An 11046-nucleotide genomic window follows, 5' to 3' on the forward strand; every position below is an offset into this window, starting at 1 on the left:
AGTAAAAACAATAATAACATACATGCATATAAACAGTAGTGTGATTGTGGCTCACAATTTTCCTCTGGTTTTACGTCCAGAAACGACTTCAACGTCTTCTATGAGTCGATGATATGCTTCCCATCCAATTTTCTTATAAATTGGCAAACATGGTCTTTTTTAGTCGGATTCCCAAGATTATTAAAATGACGCTCGTCTTGGAATTGTTTGCATGTTTAAATTTTATAAAGTGATGAGAATATGAAACGTTGAAGGAAGTGAAGTAATTGTGACTAATACGATGATATGTTGGAGATATCGTGAGGGTTATGGTCCCAGTGGGAGCTCGACTATCGTGTTTCCTTGGATACAGATATGAATATGTATACGATGATATGTTAATACGTAAGGCCAAGGCTCAGTTGACCTGTGAGATTGTTGCTGATGTCCTTGTCGCCCAGTACTTTGGTTACACGTAGATGGATCCATCGCTTAACACGTAGACGTAAATGAATACGAAAGTCACAATTAACGATCTGAATTCAACGAAAAGAAAAAAGGAATACGTATATGTTGATGATAATATGTATATGAATATGTTGAAGATGATATGAAAATGTTTATGTTTGAAGTTTATGCATGTCATGAAAATGTTATTTTTACGTACAAGTATTTTTCACTGTTTCTTGTAGTTTTATACGTATTATTTGGTATCAAGAATATGATGTGTTGAGTCTTTAGACTCACTAGGAGTAATTGATGCAGGTGAATTTAATAATAATGTTGAGGGAGGCTTGGATGCCTGATTTGACTGGACTAAAGGTGCACATGACCCGAGGACTTGCGCTTCTATTTTCCGCATTTACGTTTATGATTATGTTAAAGATTTTACAACAATTTATTTATGCTTTTTGAGAGGTTTAATATGTGCTATACTTTTCAAATTCATTTCTTTTTAGGTTGGTAAAACATTTGACGATTTTAGGTTTCGAGTTATTTCTTTAGATTTTCAAATGCTAGTTGGTTGTTTTATTTTAAAAATAGTTAAAAAATATTTTTTATATTTTTGTATGGGTTCGGCCTAATGGTAAGGTTTAAAAAAAAATTCTAGTACTTTTTAAGCAATAAGAATAGCAGACGTTTCAGTTGGTATAAGAGCAAAGCTCCTATAAAGGGTTGTGCCACCATCAGCGCCGGAAAGATCAGTCATCAAGCCTCAATTTGTAAGTTTTACATGCTTTATATGATTTAATATGATATTACTTGCATGATGACATGAATAATATGTTTACGTTACATGTTTACTAGCTTTATGAGTATATATGCTTTGCATGCTTAAATTGATAAATGAATTAGGACATGCTACATGATTAGAAACTTAAATTTAAACGCATTTTGATTACGTTAGAATTTGGAAAACGTTCAGATAAAATGCCTCCTTGACGTGCCCTTTTTAATGAGAATCAAGCCGAGAACAGTGTGAACCATCAAGGAAATGCACCCCCACCACCTCCTCCAGGGGATGCTGCTAGTCATGCGTTAGAAGGGATGGCTCGTTTCTTCGAGCAAGAGTTACAACAGCAGCAGCTACAGCAGCAGTTACAACAGTTATAGCAGGCACCTAGGCCACATCATGACATATATGATCAGTTCTGGAGGCTAGGGCCGAAGGAATTTTCTAGCACCACCGATCCCTTTGCTATCGAGAGTTGGATTCATTCACTCGAGGTACACTTTCATTATCTGAACATGAGGGATGCGGACTGTGTGAGGTGTACCACTTATCTGTTTAGGGATGATGCTTCTTTATGGTGGGAAGGAGCCGAGCATGGTGTTAATCTTGCTACACTTAGTTGGGCTCGTTTCAAGGAGATATTCTATGAAAAATACTTTACTGTTGATGTTAGAGGGCGACTGAAGAGGGAGTTTATCGGCCTTCGCCAATGAGACTCGACTGTTGCTGAATTTGTGAAAAATTTTGATATGGGTTGTCACTTTGTACCCCTTATTTCGAGGGATCCTGCAGAGAAGTTGAGGCACTTCATGGATGGTCTACGACCTACCATACGTAATAATGTTATGATGATTCGTCCTTTAGATTAGGCTACTGCTACGACTTATGCATTTCAATCTGAGCAATCTTTGAAGGACATTGAGTTTGAGATACAGCGCAAGATGCAGCACCATCAGAATAACAATCAGCCAAACAAGAAGCCATATACAGGTCCTCCTAGACCTCAAGGGCCTCAAATGCCTCAAGGTCAAGTCAAGAATCAAGCACCACAAAAGCCACGAAATCCTGGAGCTCCAAAGCCTGCTGATAGGCAACCATGCAAGGAGTGCAATCGTTTTCATTTTGGCAAGTGCTGGTTAAATGTTATGCAAGAAGAGCTAAATCAGTTTACCCATAACAAGTCTAGAATTTAGTTCCAAGACCAGTCTCTAAAACCATTATAGTTACTAAGTAGGTTTACGGAAACAAACTGAACGAAGATGGTTCAGTTGTGCACAATAAAGCAAGGTTTGTAGCTCAAGGATATAGGCATGAAGAAGGAATTGATTATGACGAGACATATGCACTAGTTTCAAGACTGAAAGCAATTAGGATTTTCCTTGCTTATGCTCATTCAAAAACTTCAAGGTCTATCAAATAGATATTAAGAGTGCATTCCTGAACGGTCAGTTGCAAGAAAAATTTTATGTTGAATAACCTCTAGGTTTCGTTAATCACTCCTTCCCTGATCATGTTTAATATTTGAACAAAGCTTTACCTGGTCTTAAACAAGCCCCAAGAGCTTGGTATGAGACTCTTTCACATTTCTTAACTGATCACGACTTTACTATGGGAACAGTTGACAAAACTCTATTCAAATTCTTAAAGAATGACCTTATTTTACTTGTACAAATATATGTTGATGATATTATTTTTAAGTCAACTAACCCCAAATTATGTGAGAAGTTTGGCAAAGTTAAAGCAGGACAAGTTCGAGATGAGCATGATGGTTGAACTGACTTTCTTTCTTGGTCTGCAAGTGAAGCAACTGGAAGCTGGTATTTTTATTACTCAGACCAAATATACAAAGGAACTGTTGAAGAAATTTGGCATGGAAACATGCTCAGCCGCAAATACTCCCATGAGCTCATCAATTAAATTAGATAAAGATAAAGCGGGAATATCAGTTGACACGACGCTATACAGAGGTTTAATAGGCCCTTTACTTTACCTAACTGCCAGTCGTCCTGATATTGTATTTGATATTTGCATGTGTGCTAGATTTCAGGCAGATTCTAAGCAATTGCCGAAACGTCTGCTACTCGTTTACTTAAAATGTACTAGAAAATTTTTTTTTCTCTAATTAAATCGGCCGAACACATATATATGTACTTTAAAAATATCTTGTACCATTTTAAAAATAAACAATCAACTAACATTTAAAATTCAAAGGAAAATAGTTTAAATACTAAAATCGTTAAACGTTTTACCAAAGCCTAAAAAAAATATTTGAAAAGTATAGCCCCATACTATAGCCTCTCAAAAACCTCTTCTAAAATAAATAAAAGTTATAAAATATCTTTAACATAACTTAAAATCATAAATCATAACTAGTGCGGAAAACTAGCGTCGGTCCTCGGGTTATGTGCACCTTCAGTACTGTAACGTCCGAAAAACCAACCTACGTAAACCACATGCATGCAAAATTATTTTTAATTGCTTAATTGTTTTATTTAATTGATTTTAAATGCTAGCATGATATTTATTATATGATTAAATATATGATTTCATGATTAAATGATAATACGACATGATTTAATGAAATTAAGGATTTTACCCGAATATCCGATAATAGGTAGGGAAAAGGAGACCAGGGACGATCAGGACAAGAATATGTATTTTTCATTAAATAATGGCAAGGCTTCCTAATATGATTAAAAATGATTTAAAATTCCTAAAAATATTGGAGTTCGAATTATTTTACGAGTCGAGCTCGATTTATTCCCGAGAAGCCGGTTTTGGACAAACAAAGAGTTTTAAAAGATCAAAAATATTATTTTAGGGAAACTAAATTTATAACTTTTTATGTTTTAATTAATTAAGTATTATTGGACCCAATTTAATTAATTTAAGTAGGCCCAATTACCCTTAAGTTGTAAGCCCAAAACCACAGCCCATTTAACTTACAAATTAAATCATTAATAGGACTCCAAGGCTTTCATAACCTCAAAATTCACATCAATCAGCCAAAAATTCACTCCCACACACATACAATTTTAGAAATTAAGGGAAGGAGAAAAGGCTAGGAGTTTTCGTCGTCCAGCGTCGCAGCCTCGTCGAATATCGAATAATCGAGCGTTATAAATGCAAAGGCACATTCCTAAATTTTTTTAAAACATCATACGAATCATAATATGTGTGTTCAAATTGATTATGCATGAAAAATACCCGGGTTCGATTATTTTATGTTATGGTACGTATTTTCAATGTTTTTACGATTTTATGATTCTTTTAAAAGAATCGTTATGAACCCAAAGGATATGCTGCCAAAACATGATAAAATATGATTGAATATGAACAAAACATGATAAATATTGAAGAGAAACCAAGCTGGAACAGCTGAGGGAAAACAGAAAAACAAGGGCCGATAGTTTGAAGGTTTGTGTGCTTGTAAGTGTCTTGTTGCCTCGTTTCTTATGCATGGGGCTTAGGGGCTGGACTAGGGCTAAGCTAGGGTCGAGCAAGAGTCCACGCGAAGCAACACACTCACGCACGCAGGAAGCTAGGGGGGCGCAGGTTGTTTTCCTGATTCAAGTGCTTCGCTGCTTGGGTACAGGGGCTGGGATGGTCTGGGCATGGTCCAGGGATGGTTAGGGTCATGAGGTGTCAAGTGGTTAAGGGCTGGAGGTGTCCTAGTTGGCTAGGAGTTTTGGTAAAATGGTTCAAGGGTAGGCTAGGTGGGTTCTCGGCCATAATATGCTACTGCTGTGGAGCTTCGGTTTTTGAGTTTGGGGTCAAGTCCTTAGGTTCTAATGGTCCAGGGGGTCCTAGATGGGTTGGCTCGGTATTTGGCTCGAGCGTGGCTCGAGAAAATCGGGAGATGGCTCGGTTGGTTTGTTAGGGGGACAAAAGCGAGATTTTTGGGACAAAAAATTTAATCCATGGGTCCACGGGTGTGGCTCATGACTTGAAAGGGTAGAATAAATAATAAAAATGTTATGTTTAAAATTTGGGATCAAAATAATGAATTTTGGATTTATTCGAGATTTAAACGTCGCACGAAACGCTAATTAAAAAATAAATTGAAAAGCCTAGTTTTATGCTTCTTAAATTTATGAAAAATTATATTTAAGCTTAAATAATTATTTAGAATAATCTCATGTCATTAAAAGTAAGAAAAAAAATAAATTCAAGAATTTTTACGTCCAGAGACAAAACGGTGTTTTTACACTTAGTAAAATACGAAAACGCTTGGCAGCATCCCGAAGGATCATAACGCATGTTAAATGATATTATATGATTTAAAACGATGATTTTTATGATAATATGTATTTTTATGATTTATGGTAAAGCTGTGCAATTTATACTGTTTGAAATGCTATTTTTGTAAAGCTGTCTTATTTTATGATTTTGAAAAGAAAAAGAAAAATATTTTGAGAGCGACGGTTTAACTTAAAGTCCGTCGCTAATTTTAGAGACTGCTTTTTCATGCTTTCCGTCGCTACTTTTTTCATTTAAATAAAAAAAATTACTTTTAATAATTTAATAAATCTAAAAAAACTTACAATTTGACTATACTAACAATATTCATGATCTTAATTAACACTTAAAAATTTACCAAAAATTAAAACGAAAAAATTTATCCAAAATCGAAAGAAAAATTTGAAGTGTTGTAATGTGATAAAATCGGGTAAGAGAGAAAAATTTTAAGTGTTGTGAAGTGGGTTGTAAGAAAATGATCAAAAACACGGGTAAGAGAGAAAAACCGTCGCTAAATATGACAAACCGTTGTTGTTTGTCCAAAAAACACGCTAATTGACAACGGTTAACCGTTGTCGTTTGTCAAAAAAAAAACACGCTAATAGACAACGGTTCTCGCCCAAAGACAACGGTTTTATATAACAGTTGTCATTGACACTAAAAACTATTGTCTTTGAACCCCAAAAGACAACGGTTTTATAAAACTGTTGTCTTTTGCTTATAAAAAACGCTATACGATAACGGTTTTCACTAAAACCATTGTTAAAAAGTATTTTAGCAAAGGTTTTAGCGAAAACTGTTGTCGTATGTATGTTGTTGATTATTAAAATTCTTGTAGTGTCGGCCGATTTATGTTCAAAAGCTATTTTAAATAAACGTACGATTTTAATGCATGTGATTGTATATGTATTATTTGTTATCTATGTTTAGAACGTGCTGAGTCTTTAGACTCGCTAAGTTTGTATGATCCAGGATCTGATGATTTATGGGAGGTGCTGACGCTTGAGTGGATCGAGTGCAACAGTACACACCCGAGGGCATTGACGTTTCCGCACTAGCTAGATAGATTTATGAATTAAAGATTATGTTACAGATTTTTTAGAGATATTTTTATGCTTTGTTTTATTGTTAGTTGATCTTTTCAAAGGTCGATTTAGGAATTTTGGTTAGTCGATGATTTAGGATTTATTTTATGCACTTGAGATATCATATGTTAATTTATTATGAATGGTTGGAAATGTTAAGTTATTTTATTAGTATTTTCGAGTTTATGATTTATGATTAGAGAAAAAATATATATTTAGAGGTCGTTTCAAGTCAAGTCAGATAAACCATCAAAACCTCCATAATCATAATCACATGCTTCAATCACACCTAGTGAGTCTAAAGACTCAACACATCATAATCTTGATAATAAATACTACATATACATATCACATGCAACAGTGAAAAATACTTGTACTTAAAATATCGTTTTCATTAAGATGCATAAACTTTAAACATAAAAATTTTCATGATGCATAAACTTTAGATAAAAAAATTTTCATAAATTTTTCATAAACAATTCCATATAGTCATAAACATATTCATATAATCATATTCATCATAAACATATTCGTATTCATCGTATTCATTTTCATATCATCCTCAACATATTCATATACATATTATCATCAACATATACGTATTCTTTTTCCTTTCCGTTGAATTCAGATCGTTAATTTTGACTTTCGTGTTCATCTACGTCTACGTGTTGGGCGATGGATCCATCTACATGTAACCACAGTACTGGGTGGCAGGGACATCAGCAACACTCTCACTGGTTAACTGAGCATTGGCCTTACGTATTAACAAATCATCGTATACATATTCGTATCCAAGGAAACACGATCGTCGGGCTCCCACAGGACCATAACCTTCACGATATCTCCAAAATATCATCGTATTAGTCACAATTACTTCACCTCCTTCAACGTTTCATATTCTCATCATTTTATAAAATTTAAACATGCATATAACATTTTTCTTTAAACCAAGCATGCAACATCCTAAATATAATAAATCATAACATATTAAATCATAAAATCCATAAGCATTTTAAAATAAACCTTTTATCATATAAAAACCTGTAAAAATTTAAAATAAACATTTTAAATCCTAAACATTTAAAATAAACGTTTTAATATTTTAAATTATAAACATTTAAAATAACATTTTAACATATTAAAAATCCATACACATTAAAAATAAACATATTAACATCATAAAATTCATAAACATCCATAACCATCCAAAATAATCATATTAGCATATAAATCAGCATTCTGGACACTGCAATGTCGTTTACTAATTTTCGGGTGTAAAATTACCGTTTTACCCAGAGACGTAAAATTTCACGTATTCGACTTTTTCTTAATTTCATTAACTCTAACATGTCCCAAATAATTATTTAAGCTTACATGAATTTTTTCATATTTTTATTTGTCTTAAATCGAGGACTTTTAAATTAATCTTTAAATATAACATATTAATGCGTTTTAATCCCGAATTAAACCAAACATTAATATAAAATTCTCAAATTAAAAAATAGGCTTTTAATAATTATTTGGGCTTAAATATAATTTTCTATAATTTTGTAAAGCTTAAAACTAGGCGTTTCCATTAATTCTTTAATTATCGTTTCGTGGTGCGATAAAATTCCGGATAAATCCAAAACTCATTATTTTGATCACAAACTTAAAAAAAAAACATTCTTATTATTTATTCTACCCTTCGAAATTATGAGCAACCCACGTGGACCCATGGTTTCAATTTTTGTTCTTTAATTTTCGTTTTTGACACCTAGACGACCACACCGAGCCAACTCCCAAAATACTCGAGCCACGCCCGAGCTACCTCAAGCCAAACCCGAGCCAACCCACCTAGAAACCATCTTAACCAAGCCCAAGCCCTTGAACCTAACCCAGGCTCGCTCAAACTCACCTGGAACTAAGACCCGATTGCATGTGTTGTGTGTCCGTGAGTCTCCTTCCCTTCACCAAGACTCCTAGCCAACTAGGACACCTCCAGCCATCTAACCACAGCCCACCCATGACCTTTACTGACCCTAGAACAGTGCCAGACCAGAGCCACTCCCAGCCCGAGCCCCTGAGCCACGCAACGAGACACTGCAAATGCAAAGCAGCCTGCGCGCCTATTGCCTCCCTCACGATTCCACGCTTTGCTCGAGCCGGCAGCCACCCAAGCCGTACCAGCCCCTACCCAGACCCTTGTGCACCCTCCTAGGACCATAAGGACCTAGCCCAGCTCAGCCCAAAGCCCCCTGGCCGAGCCCCTTCTTCCCTGCTTCAACTAAAACCTGCGCTGCTCCTCGCTTGCTCTCGGGTGGAGCCCTAGCTTGCTAGGACTCCTCCCCAGCCTCTTGTCTTGAGTCCTAGCATGGCTAGGACTCTTTCCCTGACCCAAACCGAGACCCAGTTGTGACCCAAGCTAGGCCATGCAACACCTAACCCATAAACTGATCCTTGACACCCCAAACCGTGAGAAGTGTTTCAAGCTTGTTTCTATTTCTTGTGCAGCCTTTTCGGGTGTTTTAGGACCCCTTAAACTTGTGTATAACATGACCCTAACACATCCTAATCATGACAACCCCTTAGGCACAAGCTTTTATGGATGTTCTGAGATTTCAATCACTCCTACGTCACCCCTTCTATCTCGAAGATAGGATATTCACTAAAGACTTTGATCAATGCAAACAGTTGTACAGACCCACTTCAATCTTGGACTTAACAATGCCAAACTGAAACTCTTAGTTACACAATGATTTACAGTACTCAATTGGACTGAAATAACTTAACACGACTGATTACAACAATATCAGTTTGTGCTTGTAAGCTCGAAGTATAGCCTTTAAGTGCTATGAATGTATACAATAAGTGTGAGCTTTTTAATGAACAGAAGGCTTGCAAAGATTTCAGCAGAGTGACAGCTTGGTTAATAGAATAGTGTTTGATATTCAGTATATTCTCAACTGCTCTTTCTCTTTTATTTATAGGCTTTGACTCCAATGGTAATATTGAATGCGATTTGAAACTTTCTATCCATTGTTTGCCACATCAACGTTTATCTGACAGTCGTACACAGATCAACTGATAAGCTCATAACTGATGTAGCAATTTGATCAGTTTCCAACTGATCAGTCAGTTTTTTGCGTAGTTTAGTCAGCTGGTTTAGTTGCCTTCGATTACTTTCACATTAATCTTCAGTTATAAGAAACCGATAGTTTGCGTATATTAGATCAGTTACTATCAGTCTTCTTAACCAGTAAGCTCAATCTATTAAATGTTCAGTTTGTCAAACTTTCGAATTTCAGTTTCCAACAATTTCTCCTTTTTTGGTGTTTGACAAAACTTAGAAAATATGAATTGATCAACGGAACTCATTGTGGATAAACTAATCTTTTATTGACAACTCTTTCAATGTACAGATTCGTACAAAGAATGAAAGAATAAAAAAATCTTCTAACTGTCTAAAATAATCTTCAAAATCTTCCATAATCTTCAACTGAATAAGAATAGAGACTGTCTTCTAACTGATCTTCTATTTCTTAGTTTTTTTATCAGCTAGTCCTTGATTAGTTGGTTGACTGTTTCTCTTTTTAGATTTCGTCTACTAATCTTGTTTTTCTTCTTCCCGTTTTTTGTCAGATGCCTCAACCTTCTTGAATAATAAATGAACATCCGAGGAAAAGTTTGATACAACATTCATCAGGATGGCTTGCATCAAATCCATTCTCTTTGAGATAGTTTTTTCCAAAAAATCAAGGCATCTTGAAAACAAGTCTTGAGTTTGGAAGTGTGCTTCAGTTGATGCTCTGTCTTTTTTAAGATCATCTATTTGGAAGAATAGAGAAGTCACATCCTTGGTGATCTGATGTAGTTTTCCCATAATGAACTACTTTGTAGAGTCGATTTTCAAATTATGTAGCAATTGGGTTGACTTGACGTCAGAAATGAAAGTCATCATACTGACAAGGTCAGTCTGAATGGCTTGAATTTCATCGAATATAGATTCAGTTGCCATTGTTATACTTGGAGACTTGACTCCAGATTGTTCTGGTTCTTGCTCTCTATTTTCTTGATCAAAGACCACCAAGGCCGTGTCAGTTGCTTCAATTTCAGCACTAACTATTTCTGGAACATCGTCTGATAAGGCTTCCTACTGAAGCTGTGGAGGAGAGGAGAGATTTGGGTCAGCAGTGGTGCTTGAAGGTTCTTCAGTGGCACCTTTTAAGTCTTTGTAAAAACTGCCTGTTCAGTCGTGGCAATCGACTGAACTGGCTCTTCAATTTGAATCAAAATAGCCTCTGCGGCTGGTTGGTCAATTGCGTTGGGTTCTTCAATTATTTCCGTAGATAAAATAGTCTGCTGAATATCAGTGGTAAGTGATTTAATAACTTTCTCAATATTTGCCAATGATATCTCACCATCAGTATAAAGTTGAAGATCCGCAGAAGAAGTTGGAGGAGCTGAAGGAGATGATTCAGCTTCTTTGGAAGAAGAAGCGGTTGTTGGTTCAGTTGGTGCAACAACTTG

This window comes from Primulina huaijiensis, chromosome 2, assembly GCF_012295235.1.
Source record: "Primulina huaijiensis isolate GDHJ02 chromosome 2, ASM1229523v2, whole genome shotgun sequence".
In the NCBI taxonomy this organism is placed as follows: domain Eukaryota; kingdom Viridiplantae; phylum Streptophyta; class Magnoliopsida; order Lamiales; family Gesneriaceae; genus Primulina; species Primulina huaijiensis.